Genomic DNA, 22136 nt, shown 5'->3' with positions numbered 1-22136 from the left:
CCTTCTTAGAAAATCATTTGGAAATACTAATGAAGGAGCATTTTTGTTTATCAAGCGAAATACACTCAAGAATATCAAAAAATACATTTTATTTTTGGTTCAATGTTGAATCTAATTCTAGTTCAATAATTCAGAATTTCAATGCTTGAAGAAGAAGACAATTTTAGATTTATTTTAGTAAAACAGACACGCTCTAAGGATAGGTAGAAAATTTGTTCTCATGTATCAATTCTTACACACGTGTCTTCGTTTAACCGAAATACTAAAGTTTTCAATGATGAAAACAATCACAAAATATTTGTAATCAAAAATTTGTGGCTTAATTAATATTGATTACAGTTTCTTCAGTCACATGAAAAGTACTTTTCAAATTAAAGCTTTACTTAAAAGTGTTCAATTACGTTTAGTGATTTGCTTTTGATTGTTAACTTCAGATTAGGATGCATTTAATTCATTCATTTGCATACAAAATCATATATATAAACCTTATATTGCGAAATCAGATTTTTTAACCTCTTTCTCTTTCAATTAATTTTAGTTCACCTGGAAAAGTTGTAATATTGCACAGGTAATATTGAAATCAGTGTTTTTTAAACCTCTTTCTCCTTCAATTAATTTCAGTTCACCTGCAGAATCTGTAATATTGTACAACAAAATGACTTTAATTTGAATTAATCAAGAACTAGTAATGTTAGTAAAATCGTATTTAAATTGAGATATCATCCCAGAAGTTAGGTCCCATTTTGTCAATTATTATAGTTTCATTGCTTTCATATAATTGTTTTGACTGTATACCTTGCAACTAAATTTAATTTAGTTATATGCACATAACACTATGAGCTCTTCGAAAGATATTGTAATTATTTGTAAACTAAAATAATGTTATTTTGTAAGAAAATCCTTTCATTCTATGTTAAAAATTAACTGTGGTGATAGCCAGCGAGACATGGCAGAAGAAGAAATGCGAAACTAACGCACTAGTAGAATTTTCATGAAACCATTTGTACAAATACAGAAAAAAACATTTAAATACAACCTATCCTCATATGACATCATCCTTCTGCAAGAGGTTAAAGGACATTGATGTCAGATTTATTTCCTTTTATTTTATTATATTCAAATTGCTGGTTGATGATTACTTGGAATCATTTTAAACAAAAATGAAAATTCGTTAAATTTAAAATGATTGTATGCAAAATAAGTTTTACATAATCCGCGAGCAGAGGACAAAAACTATGTTATCGTTTTATTTTGATAAATGAGTATGTACTTGTATTCCTTATATTGTTAAATAAAAACCACCCTGAATATTTTAGTTTAGTTTTGATATCTTGATTGATAAGATGCAAATTAGATTTGTCTTTCTTTTAGTTTTTGTGCAATTTTGAATGTTTTTTCAACAACTTCTACATTAAAATTTTCACATTTCAAAATCAATAAAATAAAAAACAATATATTTTATTGGTCAAGTACTGGATATGTACATAATATGTTCTCAAATATCTCAAGTAGATATTGACAAAAAATTAATACATACATACGTAATATATAAGCATTTGCGTTTTAATAAAAATCGGTTTTCATTTAATTTTTAGCATTGTTGGAACTGATTTCTTATATGAACATTTATATACATATGTATATCTGGATATTAATGACAGAACTGAAATAAAATTTACAAAAATAAAAATAATAAACATAGAAAAACATCAAACGAATAAAAATTTGATTCTAATTTGATAATTTGAATAAATTTTGATTTGATTTTTAACCTAGGTTAAATCTGATTTTAAAGATTTAAAGGTATCTATTAATTTAAATAAAATAATCGAAATTTGTAATTTGAGAATTATTGCTTTTAATTTATGTATATTGTAGCTTACTTAGCTAAACTTGATCCTTTATTAATGAAACTAAAATCGAATTAGAGACGATATCAATGTTGGATTTTTTTTTTTTAAATTTTGCTTTGGTGTCTGCACAAATTGCGGTTAATAATAGACTAAGAAGAATAATGGACTAGGAAAAAGTAAAACAGACCGTAAGAAGTTACAAATTTATAGTAAGGAATAATCAAAATGGAGCCATATTGTGTTTGATTAAGTCCATTATTTTTGAATTACAGAGCTCTAATCAGTTTCGACCGTATGAACACAAAATGAATTTGTCGCCATACAAATTTTGTTCTCATCTTTATATTCACATGCTCATGCGAACGCAATCTTATTAATTAATAGGTAATCATAAAATATCTGTATTGTAATTCTGCATCAACTGTATTTTGTAGTTAAACTGTGTTTAAGTTTACTCTCAATTCAATTACCTGAAATTTTAGACGAATATTACAGAAAAAATTCTAGTCATAATTATTAAATTGATGAAATAATTTTAATTAATTATTTTTCTATTTAATTTTAGATTTTGATATTTTTACAACAACCAGCTAAAACTGTACTCAAAGGAATTTTATAAAAATGGCAAAATCACTCATTGTGCGTTTGAATAAATCACTTTTTTGTAAAGCTGTCGACATTGGTTGAAGTACATTAGTAATCTGATTTTCCTATATCTTTTTATTCAATCACATTCAGAAAAGATTTAAATGCATCAACTACAGTGGAAGCATCAAGATAAAAATAAAAGACATTTTATATGCTAGACAACCAACTTGTTCGATTGAGTCAACAAAATGTAATCAATATCGTTCAAAATTCTTTAAAGACAGTGAAATTTCTTTGAATATCTTGCAATCTCGCACAAACATGACGTAAAAACATACAAACATATTTTGTGTCCCATCTTAAAATAATTTATGCGATTTTGTGTTTTTTTACTTCTTTTTTAAAGTAAATTAAAGAAAAAAAATTAAACAAAAACATTATCGAGGGTTGATGAATTTAAATTTAAAAACAAAAGAAGAATTTCTTTTTTGATAGTTTGATTATTTTTAAAGGCACAAGTTAAATAAAAAAAAAAATTAAAACAAAAAGTAAGCAGCGACATTATTAGAATGATGATTTCCCAATATACAATAAAGGCGAAAGGTACTATTGGAACAGAATGTATTGATCTTCATCATCATTATCATCATCAGGTGGATTAGACAACTCACTTCTGAATTTTTAAAAGGTGAAAATCTATACAGGTAAAAACCTATAAAAAACAACAAACAAAATAATCAAAATGGCTTTGTTTTAGTAATATTTTTTGTTTGTTTTCTTAAAAACAAAGTCATCAAACTTAGATAATGCATTAAAGATTTTGATTAGATCTTGTATAAATCGTTTATTAGTGGATTCTTCTATCAGTGATAGAGAAGAAACCGACCGACAATGATTTTCGTATAAAAATTTTTCTCAAAAGATGAAATGGCAATTTATTGTTTGTTTAAATAGGTTGGATTTTAGCTAATTTTTTCTCTTTGATAATTTCCATGATAAGCGATTCTACTAAAATATAAAAACATTTTTACAAGATAACTTCATTTCATGAGAATTTAAGCAAGTAATTTGAATCATTAATCCATTTACTTTAATATTATAATTATAACAGTGAATAAGTAATGAAGACTGTATTTTTTTATATATGTATGTACATATATGTATTTTCAAAATAACAAAAAATCATTAATTGATTTGAAAATTTTCTAATATTTCATGTTGTTAAGAACGACAAAGAAAAGTGCATCTGTAAAATTTTAGTTAGTAGTTAAGTAGGTCAAAATATTTAAAATTTTATTTAAAAAAGAATATGTTAACGAAATTATATTTTTAAAATTTAATCGAAAAATTAATACGGAATTTTTAATTAGGTAAGGTTGTAATTCCGAAAGCAGCCGAATCATGTACACACCTTGAAAACTTAGTACATACGACTGGTTGTAGTAAAACCGAGAGGTTTTTAATATCCTTTATTTTTATAAGGTTCCCATGTTTGTCGGTTATCGCCTCCTTTACTGTTGATATTATTGTGTATAATGTGTAGATCATAATTAGCAAATACCCATTTTATAGTTAGAAAGTTACAAACATATGTATTTTCTTAACATTTTGAAATCTGTAGTTTGCATAGTTTAAGAATTATAAAATCAGATCTTGTGCTATGCGTAACGAATTTATATTATTGTATGTTAATCATTTACACATGATATACCTACATACATACTAACATAGTATTAAAACTATTGAATAAATTCAAAAAATCAACTTACATAAATTCTTAATATTATTCTAAAAGGCTAACAGAACTTCCTTAAACAACAATAAAGAAATTTTGCTACACAAAACAAAAATTGTGCTGGATTCCTAAATAGCCTTTTTTTTGTTTAAGGCAACCAAAGTGTTTGAGGTGTTTAGTGATATTGAGAAATGAAATTTTTAATATTAAATGTAATATGAACAATATATTTAATGGGCAAAATTTTAATCGAATTTACTAGATTTTTTTAACCCTATAGTTTTCTAACCTTAATTTCATCAATTGCAATAAATTTTAAATATCTAACGAAAAACTTATGATATTGTAGTTTAATTCAATTAAAGATGAGAAAACTCTTGGAGATATTTTGCAAAAAATATTGTAAAATTTTATCTCAGGTACAAAAAGTACCTTTTCATAATGAAAAAAATACTAAAGAAATTTTTTTTTAAACGTGAAAAACATCTTAACATCCTTAAGGGTTTCTATACATATAAACGTTAGGGTAGTAACATTATTCTCAAGTGGAAATTCAGAATATTTTATTAACTATTTGTTAGTTATTTTATTCACTATTTGAATTTACTTGTCTGTCACTTAATACTCATTCACTAATTGCAATCTACTTATGTACCGCAGTTTAATAATTAAGACGCTTAGATTATTGGTGTACAAAATTTCATACACAATTGTATTTATATACGTAAACAATTGTAACTCTAAGTAACGCTGCCTAAAACTTAATTTAACAGTTTTTGAGTTTATCAATCATTCGGTAAGTTGAATATTATTGAAATTGAGTGGGATATCGTTTTCAGTTAAAATTTTACAATTAGACCTTTAAAATGCTACAAAAACGGCAATTCAACTAACGACAAAATAATTTTTTTTATTATTTTTGCAAAAATATCCTTCTTTTCATTTTTTTTTTGCACTAAAGAACACAATTTTTTTTATTAGCTTAACATTCAAGTGTTATTTTCCCGAATTTAAGAAAAAAAAATAAATCCAGGAAAACAACAATAATATTAAGATCTCATGGATTATTAATTCGCTTTATATTGCAGTTTAGTTTTAAAAAGGAGAAAAAAAATCGGCAAAGAAAATTTCACATCGATCTTGCTCGCATCTCAATTCCAATGTGTACCTGAATGGGTGATACTTGAATTGATTGAGTTATTCGAAAATGATCAACTGCATGTTGGTGGTATATTTTCGCGATCAATTGCATTTTGTTCATCATCATAAGTATTTCTGGAGACAAAAGACTATATATGTATATGAAATTAAGGCAGAAAAAACAATTTAATTCAGTACGGATAAAAGAATCAATAAAAATCCAGGGAACCACTTTATTATTATTGCCAGTATTGCAAGAAAGAAGACTTAATTTGAAATAATTTTCTTTTTATTGTTCTCAATGTTTTCTTTGTAATATTCTTTAAGTAGTTTAATTTGGATTGGCAAATATAAGAGAATTGATTTTTTTTTGTGTGTTCCTCAAAGGATTTGGGAGGGCCAATTACGTACGAAAACTTGAGTCATATATTAATTGGAAGTTATTGTTTGTACACTCTTCAATGGACATAACAATGGATTGTGATTTGAAATTTTTCTTTCTGCTTTTTTTTTTTTTTAATTTTGTGGAGTGTTGTTTCTTTTATTTCGTCTTTCAAGGATTTCATAGTAAATTAAAAAAAAGTTTTTGCGTAAAGCACCGTGAAATCACAAAATTTTATATATTTTATTGATACGCTTCTTTTTATTTCTGTGAACATATTGAATAAGTATGGAATAAGTTCATATGGAACAAGTATTTGTAGTCTTAAAGAAAATTTATTTCTACAAAAAAACATTTACGTATAAGATATATAAGATTTTCTACATACCGTTATTCTAAAATAAAAAACTTAATAAATTTTCAGTTTCCAAAAGTAACAAATGCTATATAGCTGAAATTGATCTGTACTTAGGTTCAATTTTATAAAATGAATTTTCAATTGCGTGATAATTCGGAATGCTCAATGGTCTTGTGTTTCCCTTCCAGTAAATCCTACAATATGTATTACAATTCTTCTGGATTTAAAAGGAATGTTTTTAATCCGAACATCAAACTTTTTATGTCTAAAAAACCTTACTTTCCCAAACTAATGAGGCTTTTTATTGGAAACGTGATGCTTGTATCACCATATAATTGTATATGTATTGTAAAATAATTGAAAACTATTTAACAGAGAAACCATTATTTTCTATTTAATTTTTACGATATAAATCACTTTACAAATAAGATTCAAAGTTTTATTTTAATTAACGGTGTTTATTCGAGTATGGAATCACTAGGGATATTTGCCGCAAAAATTTCGATATTATTATTGTAAACAGAGATTTTTAAAAGATTTTGTATGTGTAACAGTTTTTAAAATTAATAGAGCTTACTAGAATAATTTATTGTTGCGTTATTTTAAATTTTTACCTTGAATACATATAACTTTTTAAATTAAATTATTCCAGTTCTAAGGTTAAATTTTTGTAACAGTAGCGCCGGTCGATTTTAATATTTAACATACGTTTTAGTTATTTCAGTTTGTTTTTTTTTTTTTGCCAATTTTATGTTATTTGCGTGTATATTCTCATTTATACTGTGTCTATAACTTTATATACAAATCGATGAATGAAGTTGTAATTATTTTAATTCATTGTTGAGATTCAAAAAAAAATTATTGAATTATTTTTGAAAAGGATTTCGCAGTAAGATCATCATATACACAGTTATATGTACGTGAATGCAGATCAAAATTTTTTGCAATTTAAATACATTGAATTTGGAATCGAAAATTCTCAGAGAAAAACATTGCACTTGTGTGTGTGGCAATTTTATATTTATAATAATAAAAAAATCTCAGTTCTCCATAAAATAATATTATTACAATACAGTTAATAAATTAGGAGAAACTCATGAGCTAAAGGAGAAAATCAAAAAAATAATTGGCCTTCTAAACTAATGAGAACAACTCGAAATTAAAGCTTAACTATAGAAAAATTATTGAGCGCATTAATTGAACAGATTTATTATTAAATTCAATGGGAAAAAAACAATTAAGGAAATTTAATATATTATATGATAATATCGAATTCCGGCAACATTTATATTATTGTGTATACGCTTAATAGTTTAAGGTATATTGCATGAGTTTTCAATTTCATTGCTTATGATTTCCCTTAACTGTTGTCCTTATTTATGAACAGGAAAATGTCGTTTCTTCTTCTTCTCCTTATAATTTCGATTTAAAGGGCTTCATAAATAATTTTGTGAGGAGAAAAATTCATTTAATTTCACATTTATTTCGTTCAGTAACGGAGTTAAGGTTCTGACACAATATAATTTCTTGCCTTTTTCTAAATTAAAATCTTACCTGCATGTTAAGTTACACAACTGTGATAGACGTATCAATTTTATTCCAATTTTTAAAGAATATTCTATTAATATTTTGCTTTTAAAACCTAAATAAATTTAAATATAATCGTCATTCGAACCGTTTGTTCAAATGATATTGCTTTAAAACTTTAATAATCTGGCATGAAAATTACTTATAATAGTCTAACTGGAAAATAACTTTTATGAAAAAATATAATTATTAGTTTAACAATCCTTTTTAAAGTATTTCTAAAAGAATATATTAAGAATTTTAAGTTGAAGATCATTTTAAATTTTTTTTTCTCGAAAATTCAAATCTGTATTCCCCCAAACCTGTAGGATAAGATTCCTTTTACAAAACGAAGATTGGTGGTGTTAAATTCATTTAAGGTTTCAAGCTTACATATACTAATGTCTTTGTATTCTAATAAAAAATATGCATTTAAAATAAAATCCTTGATTATCCTGAATATTTGATGAGAGTATACAAATGGCATGGTGCAATTCGATCGAGTGGCACAAGTGAATGTCTTAAATATGTAATAAAATCAAAAATCGAGTATACTAAAATAAAAAAAATAAAAAAAAGAGAAAAGTAGAATGAGCCCGGTGTTTCAGTATTTTACACGGAAAAAAATAAGGCTAACAAAATATTTAATGCACCATAGTAGGTGCGTAATTTTGTTATTTTCTTGTATGTAGTTGTTGTCCTTAAGGTTAATTTGTTTTTATTATTTTTATTTTGTTTTTCTTCGATTATTTTTAGTAATAAAGGGCAGCTGCTAATGAAGTTAAAAAGAAATGTTTTAGTTAGGTATATTTATACACTTGTGTATATACGTTAGTCTGTGCTTAATAACGATTTAGATAAGAAATTTAAAGATTAAACCTCACGACAACAAGTTAAAATATTGTTAATAAAAAAAAAGAAGAAAATATTAAATTGATTTGGTGAAAAAATTTTTTAACTTTAAGGGTACATTTTTTCCCCTCTATATATCGTTAACGAAAGTCAAAAACATTAAAAATATCTTTTTCTGTTAATTTTCATAAAAGTTTTTAATTATTATTATATTGTATAATAATTTTCATAGTAGGCACACGTTTGTATATATATGTATATTTTTTTTTACAGCAAGATTTAGTGAAAAATTTCTTTCAAACGAAAACGTACATAATTGATTTATAATTTGGGGTCGACATTTACAGAAAAAATCTATTAAGAAAATTGTTTATCAAATCAAAATAGAGTCTACATTTGCAGCAGTTTTCAATTCAAAAGTTTCTGCAAATATATGCGATTTACATACTGGCGACAAATGCGATTATAACTAAGTTGTAGAAAGATTTTTAAATGGCATAGTGTAAACGAAGAAGAAGTTAATTTTGAAGAATAATTTTGAAGAAGTTTTACATTATAGAAAATAGTCTTGAGAACCACATCCAAGGAGAGGAGTTCGGCTGCTATGTAACTGAAAGTGAGACTTGCTTATTTAGAAATATAAATTAAAAGCATTAAGAGCTTTAGGAAGCCTAGTGAAAAACAGATTACTCATACCAGTTAAATGTGGAGATTCGAAATACAAATGCCGTACAGTAAAACTATTGGTATAGGGTAAATTCAATTTTAAATTATTTTCCCACAAATATCTATTAACTTATGATTTATTATAACAATACACGACACTTGTTTCGCAGTATTCAAATTAAATCAAATTTGAACAATCCAAAAATTCAGTCAACTTAGTATATCTAATTACTTACAAGAAAATAAGACTAATGAAAATTTTACAATCCCCTTTTTTAATAAAAGCAATTTTCACTTTTGACTGCGATATAAAATTTTAGAAAATTTAATAACTAAGCCAAAATTACTAATATCAAAGCACCTTTTTCTGTAATTAAAATATTAATAAAAATACTTATTACAGAATCAAGTAGCTATAAAATTTTTAGATTTTTATTAAAAAATTTTCATTATTGTTACACCGAAGGTTTTTTCTTTAAATACAACGAAGGTTTTTTGCGTACCTACATACATTTTAATCGCACCAAACTATTGGATTCATCTCCATTCATTAATAAAAAAGAAAAAAATGCTTTTTTTTTTATTTAGAACTACAATAAAATCTTTTTATTTTTTATTTTTCATATTGCGCAGTTTGATTTCATCAAGTTCGTCCTTTTTCTTTAGAAATTTTATATAGTCATAAAGAAGTGATACGTTTAGAGATGAACCTACACCAAATAATAAATTTTACATTAGAGCAGGTCTCCCTTAATACAAAATTGTATTCATTATGTTTTGGTCTCTTGCTTATGTCCCTGAAATTTTTAGATTTTTGTAAACAAAGAGAAGAAAAAAAAAACTCTCAAACAATGAAAAATATTTTTTATTTTACTTTTCTAAAAAAAAATCATTTAGGGAATTATGAGAACTAGCTTTATAGCAAGGACAATAGAATTTTTTTAATATCCTAAAAATAGTTAAAATTTATTTTTCAATAAAAAATACACATGAATTTTGCTTTTGGATATTTTGTGAGTTTGCTTCAATTTGATGTTTTTTGAGTTTGCGAACGTTAAACAAAAAACAAAGCACTGAAAATCCTAATCATGAATGTATCCAAAATATCTGTACTTTACTTTGCGATTCTATTGAAAGTGTCTTAAAAAATGTATGTATGTACCGAAGATACCAATATACAGCTAGTGTGGTGTAAAATAAATTGATTGACTTGAGCCGTGCGTGAATTGCGTTGATTTTTAAATAAAAAAATTAGTTGTTTTCTTTTATATCTTTCGCATTTAGGGACATGATTTAGAAGAGAAGACAATCAAACAAAAGATCGACAACTCAATTGTTTCTATATATGATTTTATGCGATTCTTGTATCATATAAAATGTTTTAAATTTATAGATAATAGAAAAATGAAATAATAAAGTCCTTTTGTAATTTTATTAAAAATGTAAGATCAGATCAGGATACAAAATGATTCATCAATTTTGTTTTTTTATATAAAACTGTTGACAAGTGTGCTTTATGAATCGTTTACATTTTTTTATTAAAAAAATATTATGTTTGATAGGTATTGTTGTGCTTACTTTCGGGAGAACGTGATAGATGAGCGATTATAATAAAATAAGATGAGATTTGGGAGATTCTTAGAATTTCATTTTTTGAAATTTTTTAAATGAATTTTGAAAATAGAAAATTTAATTTTGAAAATCACACATAGAAGAGCTTATTTTTTTGAATCATTTCTGTAACAGAATGAGAGTCGGACAGGATTTGTATTATATTTGAAGGATAAACTAGATTGTTTTGAGTACTACCTGTATATATGTAATATTATTAACAACTACCTAAATCCGATAAAAATTCAATGAGTTTGTTACGAATTTCAATGACAATTTTGATCGTTGATAATTTCATCACTGCTTAGCATACGTACTTCAAAATCACATAAACTGATGATATGAAACAAATCTAATTCTAAGAAAACATATTAATATTTTTGATTTATTAAAATAAACTTGTATGGCATGCGCCATTATTGACATAGAAAAATCCGATAAACAGTACTTGTTTGAAGATACTTGAATGAGTTTACTATGATCATTATATGATAAGTTTTATCAAAACTACATGGAATATGTACAATTTTTTATGATAAAAATTAAAATTTATGATCTTTATATCTTACAAAAACAATTTTTAATTTTTTTTCAATTTAAACCACTAAACAAAACTACTTAACAAATTTTTACAAAGGGAACCTACATAGCATACTATGCTGTCGTGAAGTAATTAAAAGACAACAAAAAACATTTAATACAAAAAAAAAAGAGAATTTAATCCAATTTTTTAGAAAATATCACAAAGATCTCTAATTCAGCAATAACTTAAAAGCCGATGTTCATAGAATTAGAACAAGTGCATCTTTAAAAAAAAACAAAAGTGGACAAAATCATAAGAACTCTGTTGGTTTCATTGATAAAAATGTAATTTTACTGATAGTAGATGCAATATATAACTGTAATTTATGACATTAATATTAAAAATATATGTAATTCGGCATTTTAAAGAAAACTGCAAAAGGAAAATATGTACGTAGGTACATGACATTAAACGTTTTAAAACACTTGTTCAACAAGATAAAAACAAAGATAAAATTAAATCCAAATCTTTTAAAAAAATTTAAAAAGAAACTATTAAGGATTGTAAAAAAGGATATGTAAATATTTCAAAAAATAAAATTAAAAAAGAAATATGATGACGGTATAGTTCAAGGCAAACAGCGGCACGCTTTCAATACTCTATACATACTCTTTATAATAATTTCGGTATATTTGAAATATTGAAAAAAGTCAAGAGTAAAACAAGCAATTGGCAATTTTAAAACATATTAAGGTACTTTAAATGACCAATGCCAAGAAACTTGACAAAAAATTGACATTGTGGCGCCGTCAACACTGTTTGTAGACTAAAAATTTTTGTTGTTTTTGCAACAAAATTTCTCACGTTCACATATAATATAAATATGAAGATTCCGAACAATTTTACTTTGAATTTAATATGGTTCTGTTAATAAAAATAAAATTTCCTAAAACTTTTTGAATAATATTTTTGCAATAATAAAATTTCCTTTAATTTCACGAAATTTAACATTTTTTCAGATTTTTGAAATTTACAAAATGCTAATTATCAGCAGAAAGTATGAAAACACTATAAACAAGGAAATTACTTTAATGCAAAATATATGAAAACTGTATAAACAAGGAAATTAGGTCTATCTGGAAGGTAAAATGTATGAAGACTATAAACAAGGAAATTACGTCCGCTTGAATGCTAAATGTATGAAAGCAATACAAACAAAGAAATTGTGTTTGTCTGGAACACATAAATTATGAAAACTATTCAAACAACTATTCCATCTGTCTGGAACGCAAAATGTATAAAACTTGTATGAACAAGGAATTTACGCCTGATTGGAACGCAAAATATATGAAAATATATAAACAAGGAGATAATGTTTTTCTGGAAAGCGAAATGTCTGAAAACTGTATAAGCAAAGCAAATTACGTCTGCCTGGAACCCAAAATGTATACAACAAGTTAATGAAGGAAACTACGCCTGTCTGGAGTTCAAAATGTAAGAAGGAACCATTCCGCGATTAATTTGTATTATTTAAGTAATGAAAAGTTCTTTTAAGGTAGCAATTCTTTCTCAATTCTTGAAGACTCAAAGTTCAGGAAAAAATTTTAAATTTTCACTAACTTTAAAAAAATTAAAAAGTATTACTGAAATTGCAATTTACTTGCTTCGTTCAAACTTTCTGATTTTTTTGGTGCTGATTTTGAAAAATTCGAAAAATAAACATTTTGTTCTTATGTTTCTTATATTTTAGGCAAAGTAAACAACTTTAGTTTAGAATTTCCTTGTAATTTAATGTTTTTTTGATTCGCAAACATTTTTTCGCAATAAATTTTCTATTTTCAAATTTTTTTTTCTTCCGTTTTGTTTTTTTTTCATTACTTTTGAACGATTAAAATTTATGTAAGAATTCTTTCTTAAATTTCATCAAAAAATTTGCTCACCTGAACAGGTCTTACTATTTTGTTTGTTTAAGAAAACATATTTCTTTTTTTTTTGTGCGTCTTATAAAGAATTGTTGTAATAAAGAAGGATCTTTTTGATTTTTGTATAGAAATAAAAAAAATTGTTTACATTTCGCAATATAAACAGATTATCATTGTTAGTTTTACTGATAATATCGATTTTTTTTTTCAAAATATAGAAAGAAAAGGATATATAAAGGTTTTTGGGTAGGTTTGAGTCCTGTTTACAAACAAAATAAATCTCACTCCTCTAAACAGTTTTTTTTTTTATCTTTTTTTAAGCATTATTTATAACATTTTTTTTTCTTTTAGTTTCAATAACAACTTGTTGACAAATGATGATTTCGCAAAGATTTTTTTCCCTTGGCAGTTTTGTTGGCAAATTTTTACGTGTTTTTATGTACAAAGGTACCATAAAACTTACACCAGGCCGGACAAATTCAAGCATAATTCAATATAATATGGAAGCAATTTCAACTTCAGGTTTTATTCATCAGATTTATAGTGGAAATTGTGATAATATATTCTTAAGAAATACAAGAATGTTGAATCGTAGGACATTTTCTGGCATATTTCAACTTTAAATAAAATTTACCAATTAAAATTGAAGAGTATACAAAGTACAGGTACGTAAGGTTAACTTTTAAAGTTAACTTCATCTTTGTTCGCAAAATTAAAATTTATTCGTAAAAGTTCACAAAATTGAAAAGCAGAAGAGAATAGGCAATATAAGAAATATATAATATATACTCTATAGTCGTTAGTTGACTTCTTATAGCTTTATAATATGTAGTTTATTTGGAAAATAAACTTTAACTTTTCCAATTCACATATAGATGCTCGTGACATCTTCAATGATTTTATAAATATAATATTTTAAAAGTTTTGTAACATTTTTTTGTGATGATCCTCACTTTTAAAAGGAACTAAATTTTAAAAACTTCTATTTTCATGAATGGAAAACGGAGAATAGAAGTTTCTTGTTCCTTACCACGCTTGATAACATGATTTCACACATTTTATATATTAGAAACATTCATTGCACCAACTTCTTCAAATAATTAAGAAGCATTAATTGTTCCGCTTTTTGTATTAAAACGCTAATGGTCCACTTGCGAAAAAAAAATTAACTTGACCATTTTTCCAAGTAATAAAATTTATTTTGTCTTTAAATTTAATTTTAGTTTCTTTGATATTCTTTAATTGTTTGAAATTTTTATGTAGTAAGGGGCTTAAAATTGTAATAACACTATATAAAAATTACATTGAATTATGCGAATTCCAATTTTATTTTACTTTTGTTCACTAATATGTTACAACTTTTCTTAAAAAATAAATGCTTGTAAGGATCTAACAAAAGAATGAACAATTTTTTTTTAACTATTATTTTACTATCAAAACATTTATAAATTTATAATAATACGTAATTTTTTGAATTGAATTCAGAAAAATTAAATTTTTGGATACTTTTGTAGCACTTTCTTAAGAAATTCAATACAATAATAAAAATACAAAAAAAAGTTAGAATTATAAAAATGTAGGCACATAATTGTATTTTGAACAAACATGCATACATAATGTGTGTGATATATGAATAATATGTTTACTTAAATACATATGAACATTTTTATCTTTAAGAATTTATAATTTTATATAAAGGATTTCTTTTGATCGCTTTAAACATTAAATCGGTTTAGACATTCTGTGGCCCATTCACTTACATAGAGTATTGTGTTAAACGAAAATCATATAATAAATGTTTATTTTTCTTAATATAAGATTCGTGCTGAGCCATTTTTCTTAAGAATTTAATAAAATCGATACATATAGGTGTATACAATTTTTTTTTATTTATATTGTAATAATTTTAATTTAACATATATAGATCCTACCTACTGTATTATATGTACAATATGATTGTGAATTATTGGGATAAAAAACATGGATACATAAATTAAAAAATGAAAGAAATTGAATTAAAAATTATAAAAAGGAAGTTGGGTTAATATTTACATTGGAATGTTTTGCGTCCATTGAACGTTCTTATGTAATTATGTGAAAAATTACATATGAGAGAATTTTTGACAAAACATTTCATTTATTTTATTTCTTTAATTTAATTGAACTGAAAGTTTATTATTATTGAACTGAGTTCTTTTGTCCAATATTCAATAAGAGTTTGGTTATAAAAAAAGCATATTTGTTTAACCGTATATTTATAGCTATTGTATGCATCAGGCATAACTATGGTGAATCTATAAGGAAATAAATATATGAAATAATATTCAGTTGGATTTTATATAAATTTTTAAATTTTGACATATGTATGTATGCGCTTCCATATTTCTTCTAATTATGATAGGATTCGATATGCAAAATATTCAGGATATTGAATAACGAATACCCTACTTATTAGTCCCTTAAGATCGTATGTAAAGTACAAGAAATCAAGCATAATTTTTGTTAGTATGCCGAATTTAAATATTACTACCGATGATTTTAAAATCAAATAATTTTTATTTAAAATTAATTTTTTTTAAAATTAAATATAAAATAATTTTCTTAAATTTCTTTTTTCTGCTATCATTAAATTGAGCTTCTATTAATTTTGGATATTTTGCTATTTTTCATTGCATTTGACGAATCTTGGTTATTTTCAATAAAACAATATCAGATATAGAGAGATAGAAAAATTGATTATATTCCTACTGGAATGTATGATGAATTTGCCCAGAGTTTCACCTTTCCAATAGACTAAAGAAAACATAACGGTGACCAACATTTATTTGAAGATAACCATATGTACTCGGAAAGTAAAAGGCAATGATTGATTTTTCGATTAAATCAAAAAATATGAATGTAAATTTGCAGCAAATGTTTTTCTTTTTTGATATGAGAACCAAATACCTAAAAGAATTAAGATTTTACAACCATTTTGATTCTTAAAAATATTTTCAAAATATAAAATTTATAATGATTATTCTAAATATTCGTGCACTTCATTGAAATTTTAATAATATCAATTTTTATAAAAAATAAACATTTTAATAATAACTTCATTTTTAATTAATATAAAAATATTGTCAATTAACAATTTAATTCTTTAAAGACATTAAATTTTATTTTAATTGAGAGAAATTTAAAGAAAATGTTAAAAATTTCTGAATTTCATTTTAATGGGAAATATTTCAATAATTCAAAATTAATATTGAATAAAATATTTTTAAATATTTCTGGTTCTCATCGCTTATAAAATGATAAAAGATACAAAACAAATCTTCCATGACAAAGATAAAATTTTTTTGAAATCGTCTTCGAAATAATTTTTTGATATTGTGTAAATTAAAAATATTTGCTGCTAATAAATTTATGAGTATTAAGAGAACGAAGAATGCAATATCAAAATTTCTTTCCATTTACGACACAAAATTCATTGGCACCAATCAATTTCTTTTTTATTACATTTTTACTCTTAAATATGAAAAAAATCAGGGACACTTTTTAAATCTAACCATCTTCATCATATTTTTATTAGGTTCATTCTTTTTTTTTTTTTAATATTTTCTTAAAGGACATTTTTATTGATGAGAAGGTGATAAATTCAAAGACAAGAAAGTGTTTTTTCTCGTCTTATTCTTTTCTTATTTTTCTTATATTCAGAAATTAATGGTTCATGAAGTGATTATTAAAAAATGTGCGTTTTTATTCTGCATTTTTTCTCTTATCTTAGTACTTTTATTCATCGCATACATTTCAAATATTTAAACAAAAGCAATAACATAAAAAGAAGTAACCAAACCAAAAAACGAGACATTGATTTCTGCTGTAATGCAAGGAAACGCATCAAAAGCCATTCAAAATAATGCGATAAAGAAACAAAACGGCAACTGATGAAATAAATAAGAGAAAGAAAACACAAGAAGCGCAACTAATGGCATACTTTACGGATCGTAAAAATAAAAATCGATTTTGTCTTAAACGCTTCAAAGTGAGAAAATAAATTTTCACTTTATTTGATCTGTTTCATAAAGTCATAAAAATGACACTGAACGAAACACACAACACAACAGTCATATTTTTGTTTGTTAACTCTAAAATTCAACGCTTATACTTTTGGTTCATTTAAAGGTATGGCCTTAGTGTAAGGAAATAATCAATATCACTGCACATAATTATGAAAGAAATCAGAATTAAAATTTTCTTAACTTAAATAGCTATTATTTTTTAAATTTGAATATTGCTATGCCAATACTAAATATGTGAATATTTTACATATTTTAAGTGAATAACTTCAAGGCGTCTGTCTGAATTTTCTGATCGCAAAATATAAGAATTTTTAAAAATGGGTTTTAATTAAAATATTTTAAGAAAACAGCGTCAACAATCAAATCCAAACTGAAATTAAATTAAAAATATTTGAAGAGCAGTTAAGGAATAAAAATTTTATAATTTGATTATGAAATTTTAAATATAATATCTAGAAGTTGTTAGAAGAAGAAGTTAGAATTCTTATGATAGATTTTGTATAATAGATTTTCTATGTTTCTTGTGTAATCTCATATAATAAACAGTTGAAATACCTCTTTATTATTGAAATATGATTTACTCAGAAGTTCCGCTTAAAAGTGTTATTCGTTAACTCTCTTGTATGTATTACTGACTTGTTTTAATCAATCTTCTTTTTCCTAATTTGAGTGATTTGAACTTTAATCAACGTATTCGAATGCTAAAGCTAACTCAAAAAACTATCAGCATGAAAGAACAATTATTTAATCATATCAACTTTTATAAACCTATAAAATTAGAAAATTATTATTTCCTGCTCAAATTTTCAAGCCGCCATATTAGCTAAATCTTCGTTTCCTGCTTTTTGCGTGATTAAAACGCGAAATCGAAAAAAATTAAAACGGCATTAATTCTACTTTGATTTTGATATTGAAGAAGAAATTCCAAATAAGTCCTTTTGTATATAATAAATTCGATTAATAATTGATTGTTAAAAGGATATTTTATATTTGATTTTCACAATTAATTTATGATGTTTGTCGAATTTCTTTTCTTTGCATTTTCTTGTGAACATTTTTAGTGGTAAAGTCAATAAAAAAAATTTTTATTTTTCTTCCGCTTTTATATTTTTTTTATTTAGCAAAAAAGTAATTCATTTTCATTAGACTAGGTTCAGGTATAAATTCATAGTTTTATGTACCTTTATACTTCCTAATCGGATCTAATAAAGCCTTTCAATTAAAAATCATATAAATTGCATGGAATAAAAATAAAAGGAAAAAAAATTTCAAAATTTATTAGGTATTAAGGCTTAAAATGCAATTTTCAAAATATTTCCAGAAATTAAATAAAAACTTTATTTTATTTTATTCAGTATGCAATAATGGCATTATTAAACGGTTGTTAGTTTTATAAAAAATTTTTATTTTTTTAATTTTTATTTTAAAAATGCAATAAATACAAATTTAAAGTATTTCGGCTTATAATAAATCTCCCAAAAAAAAAAAATTTTTACACTCTTTAACAATTCCCACTTGTTTGTAAAATTCTGCGTTATTTGGGTAATAAAACTTTGAACATTAAAAATTATTCTTAAAATTGAACTCTATGATTCAAATGAAATGTAGAAGAGGACTAATATATTAAATATTTTGATAATTTTGAATTGCATAAATTGTCTATTTTTAAAAACTACTTCTTATTTCTATTGGAAGAAGCCGAAAATATTTCAATTTCATTAAGGCATTCTGAACATCTGAACGCCGAAATCCAAACATAAAAATTTACTGTTATTGTTAGGGAAAACACGTCTTTTCTTCTAAGCATCTTAAACTTTACCATTTTATTTGCACTCCAGAAAACAACTTGTATTACTTAAAACTCTTAGAGCCTCATCCCGTTTTTTAAATAAAACGAAAGTGCCATATTTTCGAATTTTTTTTCTGATTCCAAAATCTTTAAACAAATTTAAAATAAACATATTCTTTATAAGCATATTCCAAAGCCTTCACTTTGTTTTTCACTTTCATATAATTTTATGCCTCTTTTTTTTGCATAAATTTCAAAAATAGTGTAACAAACCTACTTTAAAATAGACAATAATGAAACACGAAACAAAAGATGAACAATTACAATGTTACAAATCGAAAATTAAAATGGGAAATTTATGTAAATTTTTCTACTTAGTTGAATAATAAACAGGAAAACACTTCAATATTTCAAAAAACGATAGAAAAACAGCTTTAAATCCGTTAATAATTTTCAAATTAAAAAATAAAAATTAGAAAACTACATTTTTAGCATTCTAATGAGCACCAAAAAAAAAAAAAAAACGGGAAAAATATTTGTTGCGCGTAATTTAAGAAAGGATATTAAATCCTTTTCCTCTTTTCCTAAATGTTCCTTTCTCTAAATGTTGTTCCTATGAACAACACCAACAAAAAAAAGGTAAATATATTAAAAGGACATTTTGTAAACGACCGATTTTCGTTCATCTGGAAAGAAAAAAAATCATCTAATTTTTACTTTACTTAATATCCTTATTTTTCTTTAAACAAGAATTTAAGATTACAACGCTTTAAATTTTTTAAGGTATTATGTGGGTTTTTAATCTGTAAGATTGATTACAAAATATATACATAAATACATATTATTATCAAAAGGATATCTTTTTCGCGTGAATCCTTTTTCTAAATTTATGCCAGCAAATACAATATCCTTATTTACCTTTATATAACATAATGTACATATAAAAAATATTAACAGAAGATCACCTTAAAATTTTCAGGTCAGGTAATAAATTTTCTTTTCTTAAAAATAAAGAGCAATTTTTTTCTCTTCTTACAGCAAAAAAAAAAAGGAGCTCAACCCTTTTCTTCATTGCCTTCTCGTAATTTTTAATATGTGTCTGTATATTTGTGTTTTGATCCTTTAAACAAAAAACCACACAAAATATTGCGTTGAAAACTAGGAGAATTTTTTCTTAAAGGATCAGAAGAAAGGTATTTTACAAGTATACGTTAATATAGTTTATAAAATATAAAATCTAAGGTCATTCACTTGACAACCAAGAATCTATAAACATATAATTTATTTCAATTCAACTGTAGGATATTGTTAAACGTAATACAATTTGGGGAAAAAAATGCAAAGTATAGTTTGTTATGAGATCCAATTTAATCGAAGATATTCTTGAAACAAAAAGTCATGTAGGTGAAAGCAAATTGATCAGAAAATATTTCTTTCTTGGTACAGTAGTTAAGAAAACTCAAATTTGATACTTAGGACTAATATTGTGATTATGACGAATTCTTAAATTTCACAGTATTGAAATTCGGAAGCAGGTGACACAACTACTGCTATGAAATTACGTTTCATTTCCTTGGTTTGGAAATGTTTCAGCGACTGTTCATATACTTCGAAATGTTAAACTTCGATTTTGTTCGCAGGTTTTTGACGTTTATTTTAATTTCCTTGAAATTCTAAATCGTAATTTCTAAAGAAAATTTAATAAGTGGAAAAAAATCCTTATAGTATCAAAATAAGTATACAGCATTATAAACGTATTTGTGATTCCGATATACATTACATACTCAACACATTTATTAAAATAAACAATTTTTTTTGGAGCAAAGAATAAAAACACGAAAAAGAATTCACGTTTGCTCATGTGAATAAGAAAAAGGATAATATAAAAATATTTTTGCGCTCTTTTTCTTAAGGATCTTTTGAAGAACGAAGATAGATGAGTTTCTCTAAAAAAAAAAATTAAAAAACTCTAATTTTTGTGGGAAAAATGCACGTGATCCTTTTTTTTTTGCTTCAACCATTTTTATTACTTACTTTTAGTATAATTTATACGCGTTTAGATTTATTTAGATAAAAGTTACATAAAATGAAGGACGAAAAAAAAGTTTTGCAATTTTTCTAAAGATTTTCGCTTGAATTGGTAATAATAAAAACATTCACGAAAAATAAAAATTGCAAAACCTTCACTAGTTTTATAAGACACGAAAAGCAAGAAGAAAAAGAAGTGGAATTAGAAAATCTTTAGAATAAGAATTATTTTTTAAATAGCTTGCGGATTTTGCAAACTGCTTGTTTTTTGTGCCTTCTATTACAATTCAATAGAAAACGCATTAAAATTTATGATTTTTCATTACAAAAGATTCATTTTTGAAAAGGATTTCAAAAGGATGGGTAAAGTGAATTTATTGTCTTTTTAGAGAGAGAGAGAGAGAGAGAGAAGGAAACATATAACGTAAACATGATAATACAAAAAACCGAACCCCTTCATTTAATCGCTATTAAAAAATAATTAAATTTAACTTGAAATGAATAAAAGATTTATCGTTGCGAAAATTGCTTTTGCGGTAATGCAATTAAATTATGTGTTATTCTTTGAGCTCATTTTTCAAAAAAGTTCATGATCTGATATGTCAGTATTATTTAGTGCGTTTTTCTCAAGTACTTCATTTCCAAAATTATTTTAATCGGATTGCCATGAAAATTTTAATGAAAGAACTTTTTGTAGTTTTAATTGATAACAATTCTGTTAATCCTTCATCTACTTTGCAAAATTTATATAAATAATTTTAATAAAATAAAGTCTATTGAAAGATTTGACATAAGAAATCAATAAATATTGGGAACCAGTTTAAGCCGTTTATTGGTAGGGCATATTTAATTGGAATATTTAATTGAAATACAAGGTTAAAAATAAAGTAAGAATCTTTATGCTACATTTATAGTAATTTTTAAATATCATAATCATTGCAATCTTAAAAGTTAACATAATATTGCCGTTTCATTATAGGTAATCCTTTCCTCCTGTTTGTTATCGTGTGGGTAATTAGACAATGTCTATTAAAACCATCTAACTCTTTTAATGAATTT

The sequence above is a fragment of the Condylostylus longicornis genome, unplaced genomic scaffold (assembly GCF_029603195.1).
Source record: "Condylostylus longicornis isolate FDR11 unplaced genomic scaffold, ASM2960319v2 ptg000013l, whole genome shotgun sequence".
In the NCBI taxonomy this organism is placed as follows: Eukaryota; Metazoa; Arthropoda; class Insecta; order Diptera; family Dolichopodidae; genus Condylostylus; species Condylostylus longicornis.
The sequence above is the reverse complement of the archived record's forward strand: the minus strand, read 5'-3'. Positions refer to the sequence as shown.